A 9,769-nucleotide genomic window follows, 5' to 3' on the forward strand; every position below is an offset into this window, starting at 1 on the left:
CGTCTGCCACTTGGGACAGAGAGAGGAACCTGACGAGCCTGAACACCAGCCTTGGCTGGACCGCTCGGGCCCTCCCATGTCGGACGCGAGTCGCCAAATCGATCGGAAGAGAGTACCGATTCCTCTCAAAAAGTCTGCGTGCCCGTTATTATAAAAGCAGCCCACCGGCCGCGGTGCCTTGCCCACAAACACACTTGGTGTCTGGGGTGATTCAGAGCCGCCGCGGCTCGAAAGTGTCAACCTGTTTTAAAAGTCATCGCTATGCCGGCACAGGTGACTTTCAAGTTAAAGAGTTCTCTTTATTGGCTTTCAAAAAAATCTGCAAAGTGTCACAGAGATTTTGAGAAACTCTTTTTTTTCTTTATATTATTATAATATAATATAATGTGTATATGTTTTCGAAAAGCATCCACCAGCAATCCATGGTGAGCCTCTCTCTGCTGGCAAGCTCCTCCTGCCTGAGCCCGACGCTGTCGAGGCTCAACACGATTTCAGACTGACAAAGAGTTCGAAAATTGCCGCCTGATGTAGCTTTAAATGCTGACAGGTGACTTCCGAGTGCTCTTGTAAAGGTCTCCGCTTTGAAATTGAGAGCCTTTTGCCAAGTGTCACTTTTTCAGGCACTCTTAAAGTGCACCTGGGCTGTCAGAGAAAGCTCTGAAAATCGTGTTCTCGAAAATCTCCGGGTACCCGACCAATCCCTAGGTGCCCGAATGACAAGTGTCAATTCGGCAGGACGGCCTCCCACCTCCGGCCGCAGATGCGTCACTAAATCCCCGCAACGGGGGCTTTCTCATTTCGGCATAGGGGCTTCCGCGGCCAACTCATTAACCTGTGCTCGGACTTTTTGTGCCACAAGTGCAAGGGACCGTTTGCCGGCAGCTACTCGCACCCCCCCGCCCAGGGGGGGAATCCTCTGACCGGAGATCCGAAACGCCGGCCGAATCCATCCCCGTCGGACTTCCGAAGGGGTTCCCTCGACCGACTGACTTCCGAACTCCTTTCTGGGCTTAAACGGGTGGAATTCGGACCCTCTCGCAAGGGAGCCGAAGCCCGCCAGCCCCGGGAGGCCTCGGGGCCGCCGTTTTCAAGCCCGACCAAAAAACCCGAAAAATGGGGAAAAATGGGAAAAATTCCCACTCCCAAAAGGCTTAAAAGTCGGTTGGGCGGCAGCCCGGGTCGGTCTCTGCAGACCTGGAGGCGCTGGACACAAGTCTGGTAAACAGGCTAAGTCTCGACATGCCACCTCTTACTATCCTGCAGGTACCCCGCCAATCCCCCCGGAACCGGCTGGCAATTGGCGAATCAGCGGGACGAATTTGAATTCGTGACCGACTTTCTGACACCGAATCGCCGCAAACGCGTTTCGATTTTTCGGCTTCGGTACCTCCCATCAGACTTTGACTGGCCATATCTCCGGACTCACGTGTCGCAGCCGGGACCTTCAGGCACCGTTCGACGCGTCTACCCCTGCCCCGTCGAATGGCGCCCCTCGCGGTGTGGTCCGATTTCCGCATTTTGGTCAGATTTGCCTCCAAAATTTTCAGATTGAGTTGACGAATGCCCCCTACGGGGTAACCTCTTGCCCTTTCGGACCTGGTCCCTGTGACTTAATTTCCGCCTTTTGCTCAATCGTTTCCCCATTTATAATTAATTTTAAAAATCGGGTTACTCAGTTCTGGTTTACCAGTTCCCTCTTCGGACTTAGTTTTTGGTTAATCATTTCCGGTTCACCAGTTCCCGTTTTGGACTTAGTCTCTGCGGGCCGTTTCTCATCTTTTGGTTCATCAGTTCCCCTCTTTTAATAATTTTTTGGCTGCTTTCGTTTGATCATTTCCCTGCCTTCTGGGTAACTTTTCCACCTTAGGACTTCATCGCCGCACATTGTTTTCGACTTCTGGTTGATCATTTCACCCCTTTTAATCATTTTTGTAACTTTTGGTTAACCATTTCACCCAGCTTCTGGTTAACCATTTCCCCTTTGGGACTTAGTCTGTGAGCATTCTTTTGGGATTCTGGTTAACCATTTGCCAATTTTTAAAAAATGTTGCCACTTTTGTTTAATGCTTTCTGGTCAACCTTTCCCTCTTTCAGACTTCACCGCGGCACATTGCTTCAGCCTCCTGGTTAATCATTTCACCCCTTTTAATCATTTTTGCAACTTTTGGTTAACCATTTCCCCCAGCTTCTGGTTAACCATTTCCCCTTTGGGACTTGGTCTCTGAGCATTCTTTTGGGATTCTGGTTAACCATTTGCCACTTTTTAAAAAATGTTGCCGCTTTTGTTTAATGCTTTCCCTGCTTTCTGGTCAACCTTTTCCCCTTTAGGACTTCACCGCGGCACATTGCTTTAGCCTCCTGGTTAATCATTTCACCCCTTTTAATCATTTTTGCAACTTTTGGTTAACCATTTCCCCCAGCTTCTGGTTAACCATTTCCCCTTTGGGACTTAGTCTCTGAGCATTCTTTTGGGATTCTGGTTAACCATTTGCCAATTATTTTAAAATGTTGCCACTTTTGTTTAATGCTTTCTGGTCAACCTTTCCCTCTTTCAGACTTCACCGCGGCACATTGCTTTAGCCTCCTGGTTAATCATTTCACCCCTTTTAATCATTTTTGCAACTTTTGGTTAACCATTTCCCCCAGCTTCTGGTTAACCATTTCCCCTTTGGGACTTAGTCTCTGAGCATTCTTTTGGGATTCTGGTTAATCATTTGCCACTTTTTTAAAAATGTTGCCGCTTTTGTTTAATGCTTTCCCTGCTTTGTGGTCAACCTTTTCCCCTTTAGGACTTCACCGCGGCACATTGCTTCAGCCTCCTGGTTAATCATTTCACCCCTTTTAATCATTTTTGCAACTTTTGGTTAACCATTTCCCCCTGCTTCTGGTTAACCATTTCCCCTTTGGGACTTAGTCTCTGAGCATTCTTTTGGGATTCTGGTTAATCATTTGCCAATTTTTAAAAAATGTTGCCGCTTTTGTTTAATGCTTTCCCTGCTTTGTGGTCAACCTTTTCCCCTTTAGGACTTCACCGCGGCACATTGCTTCAGCCTCCTGGTTAATCATTTCACCCCTTTTAATCATTTTTGCAACTTTTGGTTAACCATTTCCCCCAGCTTCTGGTTAACCATTTCCCCTTTGGGACTTAGTCTCTGAGCATTCTTTTGGGATTCTGGTTAACCATTTGCCACTTTTTAAAAAATGTTGCCGCTTTTGTTTAATCGTTTCCCTGCTTTCTGGTCAACCTTTTCCCCTTTCAGACTTCATCGCCGAGCATTGTTGTCGACTTCTGGTTAATCATTTTTCCCCTTTAAATCTTTTTTTGCCACTTTTGGTTAACCATTTCACCCAGCTTCTGGTTAACCATTTGCCCCATTATACTGAATTTTTCCGCTTTGGTTTAATCATTTCCCTGCTTTCTTGTCAACCTTTTACCCTTTAGGACTTCACCGCGGCACATTGCTTCAGCCTCCTGGTTAATCATTTCTCCCCTTTTAATCCTTTTTCCCACTTTTGGTTCACCAGTTCACCCAGCTTCTGGTTCACCATTTCCCCTTTGGGACTTAAGTCTCTGAGCATTCTTTTGGGATTCTGGTTAACCATTTGCCACTTTTTAAAAAATGTTGCCGCTTTTGTTTAATGCTTTCCCTGCTTTCTGGTCAACCTTTTCCCCTTTAGGACTTCACCGCGGCACATTGCTTTAGCCTCCTGGTTAATCATTTCACCCCTTTTAATCCTTTTTCCCACTTTGGGTTGGACAGTTCACCCAGCTACTGGTTAACCATTTCCCCTTTGGGACTTAAGTCTCTGAGCATTCTTTTGTGATTCTGGTTCACCATTTGTCCCTTTTTAAAAGATATTGCTGCTTTTGATTAAACCTTTCCCTGCTTTGCGGTCGACCTATTCCTCTTTCAGACTTCATCGCCGCACCTTGTTTTCGACATCTGGTTCAACATTTCTCCCCTTTTAATCCTTTTTCCCACTTTTGGTTAAGCAGTTCACCCAGCTTCTGGTTCACCATTTGCCCCTTTTTACTGAATTTTTCTGCTTTTGTTTAATCATTTCCCTGCTTTGCGGTCGACCTATTCCTCTTTCAGACTTCATCGCCGCGCATTGTTTTCGACATCTGGTTAAACATTTCTCCCCTTTTAATCCTTTTTCCCACTTTTGGTTAAGCAGTTCACCCAACTTCTGGTTAACCATTTGCCCCTTCTTACTGAATTTTTCCGCTTTTGTTTAATCATTTCCCTGCTTTATGGTCAACCTTTTCCCCTTTAGGACTTCGCCGCCGCACTTTGCTTTCGCCTTCTGGTTAATCATTTCACAACATTTTAATCCTTTTTCCCACTTTTGGTTAAACAGTTCACCCAGCTTCTGGTTAACCATTTGCCCCTTTGGGACTTAAGTCTCTGAGCATTCTTTTGGGATTCTGGTTCACCATTTGTCCCTTTTTAAAAGATATTGCTGCTTCTGTTTAATCCTTTCCCTGCTTTGCGGTCAACCTTTTCCTCTTTCAGACTTCATCGCCGCGCATTGTTTTCGACATCTGGTTCAACATTTCTCCCCTTTTAATCCTCTTTCCCACTTTTGGTTAAGCAGTTCACCCAACTTCTGGTTCACCACTTGCCCCTTTTTACTGAATTTTTCTGCTTTTGTTTAATCATTTCCCTGCTTTCCGGTCAACCTTTCCCTCTTTCAGACTTAATCGCCGCACATTGTTGTCGACTTCTGGTTGATCAGTTCACCCCTTTTTTATCCTTTTTCCCACTTTGGGTTAAGCAGTTCACCCAGCTACTGGTTAACCATTTCCCCTTTGGGACTTAAGTCTCTGAGCATTCTTTTGGGATTCTGGTAAACCATTTGTCCCTTTTTAAAAAATGCTGCTGCTTTTGTTTAATGCTTGCCCTGCTTTGCGGTCGATCATTTCACCCCTTTTAATCCATTTTTGCCACTTTGGGTTAAACAGTTCACACAACTTCTGGTTCACCATTTCACATTTTGGAACTTTTATTCCCACCATTACTTTGGGCTTCTGGTTCATCATTTCACGCTGTTTTACAAATCTTTGCCGCTTCACTTTTAATCCACAAACCGGGGCTCGCTTTCGGGTGTTGGGGGGGGGGGGGGGGGTAGCGGGTTTGGGCCGGGCACTCCACATCCCGGTGTGCGACCGGGTTCGTTCTGGTACCGCTCGGTGCCCCTCGTCCTGCTCTTGCCGCGGAAGCAAACCAGACGACCGTCGGTCTCACGCCCGAGGGGAGAGGAGGCGGAAAGCGGTTTGCAGCCTTTCGCTGTACCTCCGGCGGGCAGCGCCGCACCTCCGAGTGCTCGGTACCGTTCGCTGCGCCTCGTCCGGCCGCACGCAGCGAGCCAAACCCGGAGGAAATCGGCCTGTGCCTTCTCGAGATATGGGCCTCCGGGTGGGACGGACAAACCGGGGCCCCGAGCTCGCTTTCGGCGGCCCGGCACTCGACTTCCCGGTGTCCGAACGTGATCCTTCCGGTACCCTTCGGTGCCCCTTGCCCGACTCCAGCTCCCGTGCTGAAGCGGAGTCGGTCGGCCTGACGGCCGCCGAGTTAGCCAGCGGAAAGCGGTGCGCAGCCTTTCGCTTGCAGCTCCGGCGGGCAGCGCCGCACCTCCGGCTGCTCAGTGCCGTCCGCTGCTCCCCTTCCGGCTGCACGCAGCGAACCATACCCGGAGGAAATCGGCCTCGGCCTTCCGGAGATATGGGCCTGCGAGTGGGACCAATAAATCGGTGCACATTTCCGGCTCGGTTTCCGGCCTCGGCACTATCAGTTCACGCCGTCCGACCGACGTCGTTCTGGCACGGTTCCGTTGCTCCTTGATCCGGTCCAGCCACGGTAATCAGCCGAAGATGGTGGGGGGGGGACACATTGCCCGCCGAGTTAGCCGGAGGAAATCGGCCTCGGACTTCCTCAGATATCAGCCTCCGGGTGGGACAGACAAACCGGGGACCCGAGCACGCTTTCGGCGGCCCGCTGGTCGACTTCCCGGTGTGCGACCGGGTTCGTTCCGGTACCGTTCGCTGCCCCTCGTCCTGCTCTAGCCGCGGAGACAAACCCGACGACCGTCGGTCTCACGCCCGCGGAGGGAGGTGGCGGAAAGTGGTTTGCAGCCTTTCGCTGTACCTCCGGCGGGCAGCGCCCGACCTCCGAGTGCTCGGTACCGTCCGCTGCGCCTGGTCCTGCCGCACACAACGAGCCATACCCGGTGGAAATCGGCCTGTGCCTTCCAGAGATATGGGCCTCCGGGTGGGACGGACAAACCGGGGCCCCGTGCTCGCTTTCGGCGGCCCGCTAGTCGACTTCCCGGTGTGCGACCGGGTTCCTTCCGGTACCGTTCGCTGCCCCTCGTCCTGCTCTAGCCGCGGAAACAAACCCGACGACCGTCGGTCTCACGCCCGCGGAGGGAGGCGGCGGAAAGTGGTTTGCAGCCTTTCGCTGTACCTCCGGCGGGCAGCGCCCGACCTCCGAGTGCTCGGTACCGTCCGCTGCGCCTGGTCCGGCCGCACGCAACGAGCCATACCCGGAGGAAATCGGCCTGTGCCTTCCGGAGATATGGGCCTCCGGGTGGGACGGACAAACCGGGGCCCCGAGCGGTGGCACCCTGCTCGCTTTCGGCGGCCCGGCACTCGACTTCCCGGTGTGCGAACGTCATCGTTCCGGTACCCTTCGGTGCCCCTTGCCCCACTCTAGCTCCGGTGCTAAAGCGGAGTCGGTCGGTCTCACGGACGCCGAGTTAGCAGGCGGAAAGGGGTGCGCAGCCTTTCGCTGTCACTCCGGCGGGCAGCACCGCACCTCCGAGTGCTCGGTACCGAACGCTGCGCCTCCTCCTGCCGCACGCAACGAGCCATACCCGGAGGAAATCGGCCTCGGCGTTCCGGAGTTATCCGCCTCCGAGTGGGCCTGACCAAGCGGGGTGAACTGGAAATCATTAACCAACGTACTTCCATGTTTTCACCCGCAGAGGGCAGCACTCTCTTCTCCGTTTTAAACTGGGCCGACCCGGCTCCGTTTCGAGACCCGGCACTCGACTTCCCGGTGTGCGACCGGGTTCGTTCCGGTACCGTTCGCTGCCCCTCGTCCTGCTCTAGCCGCGGAACTAAACCCGACGACCGTCGGTCTCACGCCCGCGGAGGGAGGCGGCGGAAAGTGGTTTGCAGCCTTTCGCTGTACCTCCGGCGGGCAGCGCCCGACCTCCGAGTGCTCGGTACCGTCCGCTGCGCCTGGTCCGGCCGCACACAACGAGCCATACCCGGAGGAAATCGGCCTGTGCCTTCCGGAGATATGGGCCTCCGGGTGGGACGGACAAACCGGGGCCCCGAGCGGTGGCACCCTGCTCGCTTTCGGCGGCCCGGCACTCGACTTCCCGGTGTGCGAACGTCATCGTTCCGGTACCCTTCGGTGCCCCTTGCCCCACTCTAGCTCCGGTGCTAAAGCGGAGTCGGTCGGTCTCACGGACGCCGAGTTAGCAGGCGGAAAGGGGTGCGCAGCCTTTCGCTGTCACTCCGGCGGGCAGCACCGCACCTCCGAGTGCTCGGTACCGAACGCTGCGCCTCCTCCTGCCGCACGCAACGAGCCATACCCGGAGGAAATCGGCCTCGGCGTTCCGGAGTTATCCGCCTCCGAGTGGGCCTGACCAAGCGGGGTGAACTGGAAATCATTAACCAACGTACTTCCATGTTTTCACCCGCAGAGGGCAGCACTCTCTTCTCCGTTTTAAACTGGGCCGACCCGGCTCCGTTTCGAGACCCGGCACTCGACTTCCCGGTGTGCGACCGGGTTCGTTCCGGTACCGTTCGCTGCCCCTCGTCCTGCTCTAGCCGCGGAACTAAACCCGACGACCGTCGGTCTCACGCCCGCGGAGGGAGGCGGCGGAAAGTGGTTTGCAGCCTTTCGCTGTACCTCCGGCGGGCAGCGCCCGACCTCCGAGTGCTCGGTACCGTCCGCTGCGCCTGGTCCGGCCGCACACAACGAGCCATACCCGGTGGAAATCGGCCTGTGCCTTCCGGAGATATGGGCCTCCGGGTGGGACGGACAAACCGGGGCCCCGAGCTCGCTTTCGGCGGCCCGCTAGTCGACTTCCCGGTGTGCGAACGTCATCCTTCCGGTACTCAACCGTGCCCCTTGCCCCACTCTAGCTCCGGCGGTAAAGCGGAGTCGGTCGGTCTCACGGACGCCGAGTTAGCAGGCGGAAAGCGGTGCGCAGCCTTTCGCTGTCACTCCGGCGGGCAGCATCGCACCTCCCAGTGCTCGGTACCGTCCGCTGCGCCTGGTCCGGCCGCACACAACGAGCCATACCCGGAGGAAATCGGCCTGTGCCTTCCGGAGATATGGGCCTCCGGGTGGGACGGACAAACCGGGGCCCCGAGCGGTGGCACCCTGCTCGCTTTCAGCGGCCCGTCACTCGACTTCCCGGTATGCGAACGTGATCGTTCCGGTACCCTTCGGTGCCCCTTGCCCCACTCTAGCTCCGGTGCTAAAGCGGAGTCGGTCGGTCTCACGGACGCCGAGTTACCAGGCGGAAAGCGGTGCGCAGCCTTTCGCTGTCACTCCGGCGGGCAGCACCGCATCTCCGAGTGCTCGGTACCGTACGCTGCGCCGCCTCCTGCCGCACGCAACGAGCCATACCCGGAGGAAATCGGCCTCGGCGTTCCGGAGTTATCCGCCTCCGAGTGGGCCTGACCAAGCGGGGTGAACTGGAAATCATTAACCAACGTACTTCCAGGTTTTCACCCGCAGAGGGCAGCACTCTATTCTCCGTTTTAAATTGGGCCGACCCGGCTCCGTTTCGAGACCCGGCACTCGACTTCCCGGTGTGCGAACGTGATCGTTCCGGTACCCAACCGTGCCCCTTGCCCCACTCTAGCTCCGGCGGTAAAGCGAAGTCGGTCGGTCTCACGGACGCCGAGTTAGCAGGCGGAAAGCGGTGCGCAGCCTTTCGCTGTCACTCCGGCGGGCAGCATCGCACCTCCCAGTGCTCGGTACCGTACGCTGCGCCTCCTCCTGCCGCACGCAACGAGCCATACCCGGAGGAAATCGGCCTCGGCCTTCCTGAGATATCAGCCTCCGAGTGGGCCCGAAGAGTCGGTGGCACCCTGCTCGCTTTCAGCGGCCCGGCACTCGACTTCCCCGTGTGCGAACGTCATCCTTCCGGTACTCAACCGTGCCCCTTGCCCCACTCTAGCTCCGGCGATAAAGCGGAGTCGGTCGGTCTCACGGACGCCGAGTTACCAGGCGGAAAGCGGTGCGCAGCCTTTCGCTGTCACTCCGGCGGGCAGCACCGCACCTCCCAGTGCTCGGTACCGTACGCTGCGCCTCCTCCTGCCGCACGCAACGAGCCATACCCGGAGGAAATCGGCCTCGGCCTTCCTGAGATATCAGCCTCCAAACGGGCGTCACAAATCAGGGCACATGGTCAGCTGCAAAGCAGCGTCATTACAACCTCTCACTGCACCCCACACGACATTCCGCTTGCCTGCCTGCCGCTGCCTACTCTCACCAGCGAAACAAAGTCAGGATAACACCCCAATGCAAGCAGCTCCCTTCCGGCCAACCAACCCACACCAATCCCCTTGCCTGCCTCCCACAAATTCCACCAGCCAGGCAAAGTCAAAATCAACCCACAATAAACGCACTCCACAACGGCCATCGACCGCTATACACCCCCTTGGGCGACTATTAAGCCCGAGAACACTAACTGTAACCAACCGCAGTGAAAAGTTGAAGTGGCAACTCATTAACCAAAT

Source organism: Heptranchias perlo, unplaced genomic scaffold (assembly GCF_035084215.1).
Source record: "Heptranchias perlo isolate sHepPer1 unplaced genomic scaffold, sHepPer1.hap1 HAP1_SCAFFOLD_1223, whole genome shotgun sequence".
Taxonomy (NCBI): Eukaryota; Metazoa; Chordata; class Chondrichthyes; order Hexanchiformes; family Hexanchidae; genus Heptranchias; species Heptranchias perlo.